General features: G+C 39.0%; 1 protein-coding gene across 1 annotated transcript in view; it reads right to left on the bottom strand.

The window, feature by feature from the left end:
• The window catches only part of RNF111 (ring finger protein 111), an 89,045-nt gene extending 78,812 nt beyond the window's left edge, over window positions 1–10,233 (bottom strand). Inside the window, exon 1 of the mRNA XM_006902773.1 lies at window positions 9,981–10,233. The gene's annotated coding sequence lies outside the window, so the exon portion shown is untranslated. The remainder of the gene's footprint in view (window positions 1–9,980) is intronic.
• Window positions 10,234–11,486: the final 1,253 nt, after the last annotated feature.

The following is an 11,486-nucleotide window of genomic DNA, read 5'->3' as shown; positions in this document are numbered from 1 at the left end:
AAAAAAAAAAGAAAACCAGCAGCATCACCAGCAGTCATGAAATCAAAAGACGAATTCTAATTGCATTAGGTAAATCTGCTGTCAGGGACCTCTCCAGAGTACTGAGAAGCAATACTATCAGTCTATAGATTAAGGTCTACCTGATCCAGGCCAAGGTCTCTGCAATAACTTGCTGTGTATCAGAGCTGGATGAGGACTTAGGATGGCAAAAGAAAATTTGATGTCTTTGAGTTGTCGTGCTGGAGAATAGTCTTGAACATACCTTGGATGGCCAAGAAAACAAATAGGTCTGTCTTGGAGAGTGTGAAACCAAATTTCGCCTTGTAGGCTAGGATTTTGAAGGGCTGTCACACATACTTTGGGCATGTGGCCAGAAGGGACCAATCCTTGGAGAAGGACATCGTGTTCAGAAGGGTGGAGGAAACCACCCCCCACCACCATGAGATGGATTGTTAAGTAACTAGGGCAATGGGGGAGTAGGAGGGTCAGAGTCATAGAGCCTGCCTCAGGACAGGCTTCACAGCTGTTATACATAGGGTCGCAATGAGTCACAGGCAACACATAACAACACTGGTTTTGTTAAGTGTCCTCAGAGTATGTAAACCCTGTAAGCAACAGATCTGAACTCTGTCCTACCCTGCTCCATCCTTATCCTTGGCACATTCAAGTCTATGATCACAGATACTTCCTCTCCACTGATCCTCCATCTTTCTAAGCATAATGTTTCTTTCCAAGTAACAGCCTATTTTAACATGTACAAAAAAAAATGTGATGAAGCTACATCATCTTTGCCTCCAACAAACACTCTACTTGCACTTTCTCCCAGACATATCTGTTTGTTCTTTGGGCGGTCCGTGTTCAGTGCTCTTCTCCACCACAACTTAAAGGCATCATCTTGCCCTGTCATCCTTACTCTCTGTTCTACTCTCAGATGCACACTAAGTGACTGGAAAGACTGTGTATTGAACTGAGTGCACCTTAGTCTTTAAACTAACATCACTGCTCTTTAGGACTTTGAAAGGTCTCTGATAGCAGATTTTTCCAATGCTCTATATTTCCTTACTGCTGGTACCAAGGATGCAAAATACAGATCCAAGCAAGATGAAACTGTTGACAACTTCAATGTTTTCTCCATCCGTTATGATGTTGTCTACTGGCCCAGTGGTGAGAATATTTGTTTTCTTGATGTGGAGATGAAATTTATATTGAAGGCTACAGTCCTTGATCCTGTGCAACAAACTCTTCAGGTCCTATTCTGCCAGCAAGGAAAGCTGTGTCATTTGCATAATGCAATTGTGGATGAGCCTGATGTCACATGCTTCTTCATAACTACCTGAATTCATAGCTACTTGAATTATTTTCTCAGTATACAGAATGAATAGATATGGAGAGAGTCTATAGCCTTGGCACAAACGTTTCCCAGTCTTAAAACATGCAGGGTTCTCCCAAAATAGTTGCTTTCTGATAAATACAAATAATTATGGGATCTTATGTGTGTCATATACAAATACACATAGAAATAAAAACCTACTATCATAGAAATTTATCAATTTCATTTCTCAAATAACATTCTTTTTATAGGGAACTCTGGTGGCCTAGTGGCAAGAAGTTGCACTACAATCCTGAAGGTGTGTGGTTTGAATCCACCAGATTCACCACTGGAGAAGGAGGGGAAATCTCCTTCTGTGCCAGTCAGATCCAATTCGACAGTACACAACAACAACAAAGAATATTCTTTCTATGTGTAATTCTTGTTTGGTGCCATTGAATAAACTATGACTCATAGCAACCCTATGAACAAGAAATCTAAATCTTGCCCTATCCTGAACCATCCTCATGATCTTCCATGTGCTTGAGTCTATTGTTACTTTGGGGGCCCGGTTATTGGGAAAAACACTTCATGCTGGGAAAGGTAGCAAGTGGGTCAGAGAAAGAGAGGAAGAATCTCAACCAGATGGACTGACAAAGTAACTGTAACCATATTAAGTTGCTGTTTCTGTTTATTGACATCTAGTTAGGAACAAAATAGTAAATGACCCTATGCAATGAAGGCACTAAACAATATCTTGGCCAGATAATTGTTAGACCAGTATCATGCCTCCAGGACACTGGAATGTATACAAAATTCCTAACTAGAGTTACATAATCTGAATCTAATTATGAGAAAATATCATACAAATCTAAATCAAGGACTATTCCATAAGACATATTATCAACATACTTCAAAAATTTCAATGCACTGAACAATAAAGGCAGGCTACAGACTACTATATGACGGCAAATGTGTTTCTAAGCACAGTTGTCAATTTAAAAGTGTGCGGCAACGTGTTAAGGAAAACTAAAAGAGGTCCAACAACTAACTTCTGTGATTCTGGACTTGATTTATACTGATGGTAGAAAAAGAAAAAAAAATGCTATAAAGGCATAATGCTACTACTGGGGTAAACTGGAATACAGATTCTAGATCAGGCAAATGTATTAAAGTGAACTAAATTGTATCTTTTCCATTATTCTCAATGTTGGCCATCATTTATTATGATCCACATAACTGCCTCTGCATAGTCAAATAAAACACAAATAAGACACTCTTTTGGGATTCTCTGCATTCAGCCATGTGACATCAGCAATGATATCATGGGTGCCAATGACTTTTCTAAAACTGGCCTGAACTTCTGGCAGTTCTCTGTCAATGTACTGTTCTAGATGTTTTTGGATGATCTTCAACAATATTTTGATTGTATGTGATATTAATGATTTTGTTCAATATTTTCCATATAATGTTGGATCACCTTTGTTGGAAATAGGAGCAAATATGGATTCTTTCCCAGTCAGTTAGCCAAGTAGCTGTCCTCCAAATTTTCTGGCATAGACTGGGGAGCATGTCCAGGGATGTATCTGTTAGTTGAAACATGTCAACTGGTATTCCATCAATTCCTGGGGAAGAATGAGTATCCTATTTGCTTATGCAAAAACTACACCAAGAGGCTGCTGTATGAGCAGAGAAAGGGAACACTATTAGATTTAAAATTAAGAAAGGTGTGTTTCTGGGTTGTATCCTCTCTCCATATCTACTGAATCTGTATGGTGAGCATATCATTCGAGAATCTGAACTCCTGGAAGAAGAATATGGTTATCAAGATCAGAGGAAGACTCATCAACATGCATTATGTAGATGACACAACCTTACTTGCTGAAACTGAGGATGACCTGAAATGTTTGCAGCACTTCAAGATCAAAGACTATACTCTTCAATATGGATTAAATTTCAGCATCAAGAAAACAAAAACTCTTACCACTGAATTGATAAAGCAACATTGTGACAGATGGAAAAAACTTAAACTGTCCATAATTTCATCTTACCTGGACTCACAATCAACACCCTTAGTACCAGTAAGCAGGAAATCAGGAGGTATACTGCCCTGGGAAAGTCTGCAATCAGAAACCTCTCCAAATTACTGGGGCGCAAGGGTGTCAGTGTAAGTGCACCTGATTCGGTCATGGTGTTTCCAATCACTTACTATGCATCTGCAAGCTGGGCAGTGAATAAGGAGGACAAAATAAGTGATGTCTTTGAGCTGTGGAACAGACAATGTCTGTTATGGAGAAAGCAGCCAAAATGCTCCTTGGATACAAACACAACAGAAGTTTATACTTTGAGTTATGTTGTTAGGAGAGGGACATCATTTCTGGAAAAGGTTGACAAAAGAGAAGATGACCCTCAACTCGATGGACTGGCACAGTGACATTTGCAATGGGCTTAAGTGTATCAGAAATGATGATGATGGAACAAATTAGACTGGATTAAGATCTGCTGGTCTGAGGGTCACTGTGTGTCATATTTAACTCAACAGCACCAAACAGCAATAACAACATTGTATTTAAACCTGAAGAAAAAGAAAAGTTTCAACATCATAGTTAGAGGAGAAAAACCTATAGTTATCAAGGATTTCATTTCTCTTGGATCCAAAATCAACAAACATGAGAACAGCAGTCAAAAAAAATCAAACAAGTACTGCAATGGGTAAATCTGCTTTAAAGTGCTCTCAAAAGACTCTGAAAACTAACATGTTAGTTACAAGGCCTGAAACAAGCCATCGTATTTTCAATCCTCTTGTGAAATTGGACAATGAATAAAGAAAATCAAACAAGAATTAACACCTTTAAATTATGGTGATACTGAATATATCATGAACTGCCAAAAGAACACCTTAGAAGTGGATTCAAACTGTTCTTCAGAAGCAAAGATGGTCCCACTTGGCTCACATACTTTGCATATGACCACTCTCTGGAAAAGAGCATTGTTATTGTTGTTGTTATGTGCCGTCGAGTCGCTCATAGTGACCCTATGTACAACAGCCCTAAACTCCGCTCTGTCCTGTGCCAATCGCACTGTCTCTGACACTCCCATCCCAATTATCCCAGTCACTGAATCAATCCACCTCATAGAGGGCCTTCCTCTCCTGCGCTGTCCCTCCACCCTCCCAAGCATGATGTCCTTCTCCAAGGACCTGTCTCTCCTCACAACATGTCCAAAGTATGTTAGACAGAGCCTCAGAATCCTCGCCTCCAAGGAGCCACCCTGTTTAACCCTTTCCAGGACAAATCTGTTTGTTTTCCTAGCAGTCCATGGTATTCTCAATACTCTTCTCCAGCACCACAGCTCAAAGGCATCAATTCTCCTTCTATCCTCCTTGGTCATTGTCCAACTCTCTGATGCATAACAAGTGATTGCGAAGACCATGGCCTGTATCAGAGGCACCTTAGTCTCCAGAGAGACACCATTGCTCTTCAGTACTTTGGAGAGGTCCCTGAAAAGAGCATTATGCTAGATAAAGTAACATAATGGCAGCAACAAGAACGTTAGTAAGCATAATGAAGGACTAGGTTGTGTTTCATTCTGTTGTATGAAGGGTCACTGTGAGTCAGCGTGAACTTATTTAACAGCTGAGAATCCCACAGTCGGCTCTACAGGAAAGAAAAGTAGCATTCTGTTACTATCAAGATTTATAGCCCTGGAGACCATTTGGGGGCAGTTCTACACTGCCCAACAGGGTCACTGTGAGTCAGAATCAAGCCAAAAGCAGTAAGTTTTTTAAAAATTTATTACTGTGGTGCTGTCATAATAAAGAGTGACAGAAGCAATTTATAATTGGCTTCTTAACCAAAAAGTTGGCTGTTCAAATCTACCTAGCAGCATGGTGGAAAAAGGACTGGCAAAATATTCCATGAAAATTAGAACCAAGAAAATCTTATGGAAGTTTCACTCTGCAACACCTGAATAGCCCATGGATGAGAATCAAATCAATGGCGTTTTAGTTTACTGGGATAATTCAAGAGGATATACAGCAAACACTTATGGGCAAATGACATGTATGCAATTTGCTCCCAAATAACTCAGAAAAGAGAAGAAAACACAGGTGGCAAATACTAAAAAGCAATGAATTTTAATGGAGTATTTAACAGATCACTACACCACTTTTTAAACTTTTATAGCTAAAATTATTTCAAAATAATAGTTTAGGTACAAGCAAATTGGATGTCAAAAAGTTGTAAACACAAATTATTTATGCCAATACCCCACAATACATAAATAATATAAACTATTATAACAACATTGATTTAGAGTAACACATAGTCCTAAACAAAATATCTTAAATTTACAATTCTCCGGAAGACAAAAAATATTTTTTATATTTCTAAGCAAATAAACACTAAACAAATGGCCACTCTTCTACTTTTCAGAATACAAAACACCACAAAAAGATTAACACTTACGATTTTCATATTAATATAGTGGCACAGTCCACAAGTTGTGCTAACCCAAATGCCAAGCCACTCTGACAGTTCAAATCTACCAGCGATTCCTCAGGGGAAAGATGGGCAAGCTCCTCCTCTACAATTTATAGCCTAAGAAAACCCACTGAAGAGTCAGCCATGACTCAGTTTCAACATGACAGCAATGAATCATAAGAATGGTCCATAATGAATGACTCTTCCCATAAACTATATGTCCTGCATAAAACTAAGAAATTCTGCCCTTATGTATGACAACAATCTGGAACAAAGAGTGCACTGTGGGGTGGGGCAGAGTAGAGTGAGAGAAAATGTTCAACAACTAAAAAAAAAAATTAAAATTAAAAAAATCAACATGAAAAAACTTAATAATCAACATGTATGTAAATAAATAAATAAAAAAGCAGTTCTGCCCTTTGCTGTAACTCCAGACCAACCAGAGTGCATAAAAAATGGTACTCATTAGGGAGCTCTGGTGGCCTAGTGGCAAGAAGCTGCACAGCAATCCCAGAGGCGTGTGGTTCAAACCCAACAGATGCCATGCAGGAAAAGGAGAAGCAATCTCCTCCTGTACCAGTCGGATATGATTTGACAGTATACACACAAAATACAATTTTTTTTTTTTTTTAAAAAAAGGACTCATTTGTGAAATACTAAATATTTAGCAGGAGGAACAAAATAATGTATTTTATCAAAATTGGTAGAAAATGAGAGAAAAAGAATGACACCTAAAACTGGCACACAAAGCAAGAAGCTGCATTGCAATCCCAGAGGTACGCAGTTCAAATCCACCAGAGACTCTGCTGGAGAAGGAGAGGCAATCTCCTCCCATACCAGTCAGATACGAAGTGATGGTACACACACACACACACACACACAAATAATAAAATTTTTTAAAAAAGAGTCACACCAAATAAAAATTTTAACACGTTGTCACAAATGACGGCAATTGTGTTTCTAAGCACAGTCACCAATTTAAAAAGTGTGTGGCAATGTAATTATTAAATAATTCTTTTAGTGCTATAGACATTTGCAAATCTTTAAAAAAGCAGAGAACATTATTAATATACACATATCCATTACCTCAACAATTATTAAAATTATTGCTACAACTGGTTGTAGCAATCTCCTTTTCCAATTTTTTTGTGCTAAATTTAAAAAACACTATTGTTTCTCTCCCTCATTTCTCATTCTCCAAAGTGAGAAGGCATTTTCTTACATATTATCATCCCTAACACATTATTATCACTAACATGGTAACAATGCCTTCATATTATCTAACGTTCATCAAAAGATATCCTAAATATTTTAAAAATGACCTTTTACAGTCAGTTTCTGAGACTCAGGAAAGCCAATACACTACATCTGGTTACAACAAGCAAAATGATTTTACTCTCTTCATACCGTCTAATCAATAATTAAGGAAGCTCTAGCAGCCTAGTGGTAAGAAGTTGCACTCTCAAGCAAAAGGCAGTATAATTTAAATCCATCAGTTCTCTATCAGTTTTTTAAATCCATCAGTTTCACAGAAGAAACACAGGCTGTCTCCTCTCTTACAATCTACTGCTTCTGAAAACCCACTGGAGGTTCAGCTATGAGCTTGTTCCAACTCAATGGCACATAATAACACAATTATGAAAAACTTCAAAAGACAAACTGAGTAATTTACACTTGTAGACCTCCAGAGTTAACTAATAAATGCACTTGTGCCTGTTGCAGTCTTCTTTCAGAATGTCTGTGACTGGTTCTTTCTAATTAAGATCACAAATCAAGTATTCCCTTCTAAAACACAAGGCCTCCATAATCACTCAACTCGTAGTGTCTCACTTTCATCCATATTTTTCCCGTAATTTACTCAGACCTCCATACATATTCTATCATCCTGTTTTATTACTGGGACTTACTACTGTCTGAAATTCCTCTGCTCCGCTCTATTATCTGCCGTACTTAATATAATGGACTCCACAAGGCAGAATGCCGTCCTCACTGAATATCAAAAGACCAACAGTGCCTTGAACATGAAAAACTCAATACAAGTTATTGAAAGACTAAGAAAAATAATGCAGTGCCTCTATTTAAAGTTTAATTCATCTTAGAATCTGTTTTTAAACATTTGAGTTTCACTCCTCAAGCAATGGCAGAAATCAAGTACCTGGAGAAACCTGGGCCAGCTGTTACAAGTTTCTGTCAGCTGCAGGAAAGAAAAAAGAGGAGTAAGAGAGATTTCAGACTTCTGAAAGAAAAACAACTGTTCGAAGGGATAGTTAAAAAACCTCGGCAAGAATGAAGTTTCCTTTTTAAAGCCATACACACAGTGAAGTCAATTTATTCCTTCACTATTGTTGTGTACCACAGAGTCGGAACCGACCATCTGACCCTCCAGCTGGTTTTCAAAGGCGGGTAACTGAATGGGAGGAGATTGCCCATCATTCTCCTGTGGAGCAGCTAGTGGCTCTGAACCATGTGCCCTGAGATTGCAGCACAGCTTCTTACCACTAGGCCATCAGAGCTCCCTATAAAAGTTTTTAAAACATGACACATACATACATTCACACATGCAATTAAATCAATTTATTCCTTCACTATGGGGTCTTGGTGTTTTTTTTGGTTTTTTTTGAGAGAATTGATCATGATGAGTAAACCAATGAAATACCTAACTAAAAATACCAATCCTTAAATGTAGACCTCAAGAAAGCCAAAGATTTCTACTGCAAACTTTTCATTTAACAGAGATCTGAAGCCCAGATAGAATTATCAGTATAATTGCTTATCTAATGAATAGCAAACAAAATTAGATCTAAATTCTAATGTTTCCAGCATATATTCTTTTATAAGATACTGCCACCTTCACAATGTTAATACCAAGTTATTATGTATTTTTATTGCAATCACTCCTTAGGGTGAACGTTTCATTCATTGGTTTTTCAATTATTTCAAAATTTAAACTGAAAATTCTAGTTAGGAGTATCTGCTGGCAATTTCATTAAACGTTGTGAATTCTTGTTTTAAAAATCACTAAACTATTTCTCAAATATCTGTAGAAACAGACTAGATTTATTACTTAACAGATTTATTAACTTCCTTAAAAAAATCAACATAAGTGAAAGAACAAACGGCCAAAAGACAATAAACAAAGGGAGGAGAGATTAACATAAGAAAAATAATCAAGACACTTAAAATATGGCACCCCTGGCGAACAAGAATGACTGACTTTCTTATGATACTGTCCAGATCAATTCATAAACCACTTTACTAGTTCTTAAGATATGGAGAAAAATTGTGATGAGGCCATTTGGCCAAGGCAAAACAGTGACAAAAATAAGAATTCAAGGTTTTGAAAACAAAATTCTAACTAAAGGTTCTTTTCAGAATTAAGTGGCTTCTGCCTTCTCATTTGCTTTGTCTCAAAGATATAACCAATGTTTTTGTATCAAAAACATTTTTAATGTTGACATGGAAATTTTACTAAAAATATAGTGTAGCTATCTGTCCTAATAGAGCTAAATAAAACTCACATTACAGAACCTGTATGAAACATAAAAAACCACATTCAAGCATTTGCAAGTAATGACACTAAAACAAAAATGATAAAAGAAATGGAGCCGTATTCTTTTTCCTCAGTCTATGCTTTATGGCTGAATAAATAAGAAAAGTAATGCTAAAATACTAAACGAAATCAAGTTTAGATTAAGTTAGGTTCAAAAGCTGTAAGACCGCTTATAAAATGAAGCCATTGTCAGCTTCTGTTACTCAAGAGTTCTAAATTCATACTGCACATAAATAAAAAAATAGGAAAGCTTACAACAATACAATGAAGTCATCTCACACGACAAACATCAAAAAATTAAATGAACGCCTTATACTTCCTGGTATTTCTTCAAAGATTAAAATTTACATCTCTAAAGACCTTCTCTAATCTATGCAAGGACTATCGTGAGGAAACCTCTTATTGTGCAGTACAGGACTAGTAATTCTCCTACAGTTCAATCACGGAATCTTGTAATCCAAGGGCATTGCTAAAAAAGACCAAGCTTCGTCTTTTTCAAGAATAACACGCCAACTCTATACAAAACCTAACGCGTTTATATTTCTGGTGTTCTGCGGACTTCGTTTCCTTGATCTCATAAGGCAACTCCCTAACCGTCAGGGTTCACTTAACGCCCTCCAACTCCCCCGGTCCCGGTTACCTTCAACACTCCATTGTCAAATCGCACTCCCACGCCTCAGCCCCCATCCTAAGACTCCAAGGGGAGTTGAAAATGGTAGAAAATCCCCTCACCCACTCCCTCACTCTGAGATGTGGGTGTGTCTTTAGAAACAGGCTTTGCCTGAACACAATTAAGTCTTCTGCCGAGTCCTAGACCCTAAGTCACCATCAAACTAGAACAACCGGCCGGTCGCCGACCCCAGCCTTTCCCCGCCGCAGCCCTTCCTCTTTCTCCTGTTCGGCCCCTCCCCCGTCGCGCGCACGCGCGGCCTCCAATCCATCCCCTCCCCCAAGCCCCCTCACCTTAATCATCAGCCACCCTTTTCCCTGGGTCTGGAATCACAGACCCAGGAAGGAAGACAAGAGATGTAAGGGGCAGGGAGATGTATCCAGAGCCAGAAGTCCGCGCCCTAGATCACGGCCTAATAGGCCCCTTTAGCGAAGAACAGCGTCTGTCACCGCCACCAAAACTATGAGCGGCTGCCCCTGGATTCGGCCCAATCAACCCTGCTTAGGTTCAGATTGCCTCTTTGGTCAGACAGGAATTCCTTCTCCAAAACTGCGGACGTTTCTGTGCTGCGAACGCTGAACACCTCCACTGCTCCTGCTCTCCGGACGCCGCCTCCGTCGCCGCAGCCAAACCAATCCTTCCCCCTACCGAGCAAGCACGACACTTGGGGGACTTTACGACAGTTCGGAAAGCGAGAGAGCGCGATAGCTTCACGCTTCAGTAACATGTTTATTTCTGCGCTTGCTCAGGCTCTTCTTGCTCCTCGTACCGCCCCTTCTTCCCCGCCCCTCCAGCTTTGTACTCAGTTTTTCAGTCTGTTGGACAGACTGAAGGGTATCACAAAACAGATTCTTTTCCTTGGTGCTTGTCCATTCATTATTCAAATAAAATGTTTAATACATCGTAGCTACTTTTTCGTAATTAAAAATTGCTGCTAACCAAACATTAACTGATTTTAGATAGCTATGTTACACTTAAACACATTATAGTTTTATGTCTTTGACAACAAATGAAACACAAATTATATGAGTTAATGAGAAAAGATCCCAGCATGTCACTATTAAGAAAAATTTGCGTCTGGAATAAAATAATTGTTTGTTGTTATGTGCCGTCGAGTCGTTTGCGACTCATAGCGACCCTATTGTACAACAGCCCTAAACTGTGCTCTATCCGGTGCCAATCTCATTGCCTCCGACACACCCATCCCGATTAAACCAGTCACTGAATCAATCCACCTCATAGAAGGTCTTCCCCTCCTGCGCTGTCCCTCCACTTTGCCCAGCATGGTGTCCCTCTCCAAAGACCTTTCTCTCCTTACAACATGTCCAAAGTATGTCAGACGAAGCCCCAGAATCCTTGCCTCCAAGGAGCAGCCTGGTTTAACCCTCTCTAGGATGAATCTATTTGTTTTCTTGGCAGTCCATGGTACATTCAGTACTCTTCTCCAGCACCACAGCTCAAAGGCGTCAATTCTCC

This window comes from Elephantulus edwardii, unplaced genomic scaffold (genome assembly GCF_000299155.1).
Source record: "Elephantulus edwardii isolate Elephantulus edwardi_28Jun2011 unplaced genomic scaffold, EleEdw1.0 scaffold00449, whole genome shotgun sequence".
NCBI lineage: Eukaryota > Metazoa > Chordata > Mammalia > Macroscelidea > Macroscelididae > Elephantulus > Elephantulus edwardii.
Note: the sequence above shows the minus strand (reverse complement) of the source record. Positions and strands in the feature narration are given on the sequence as shown.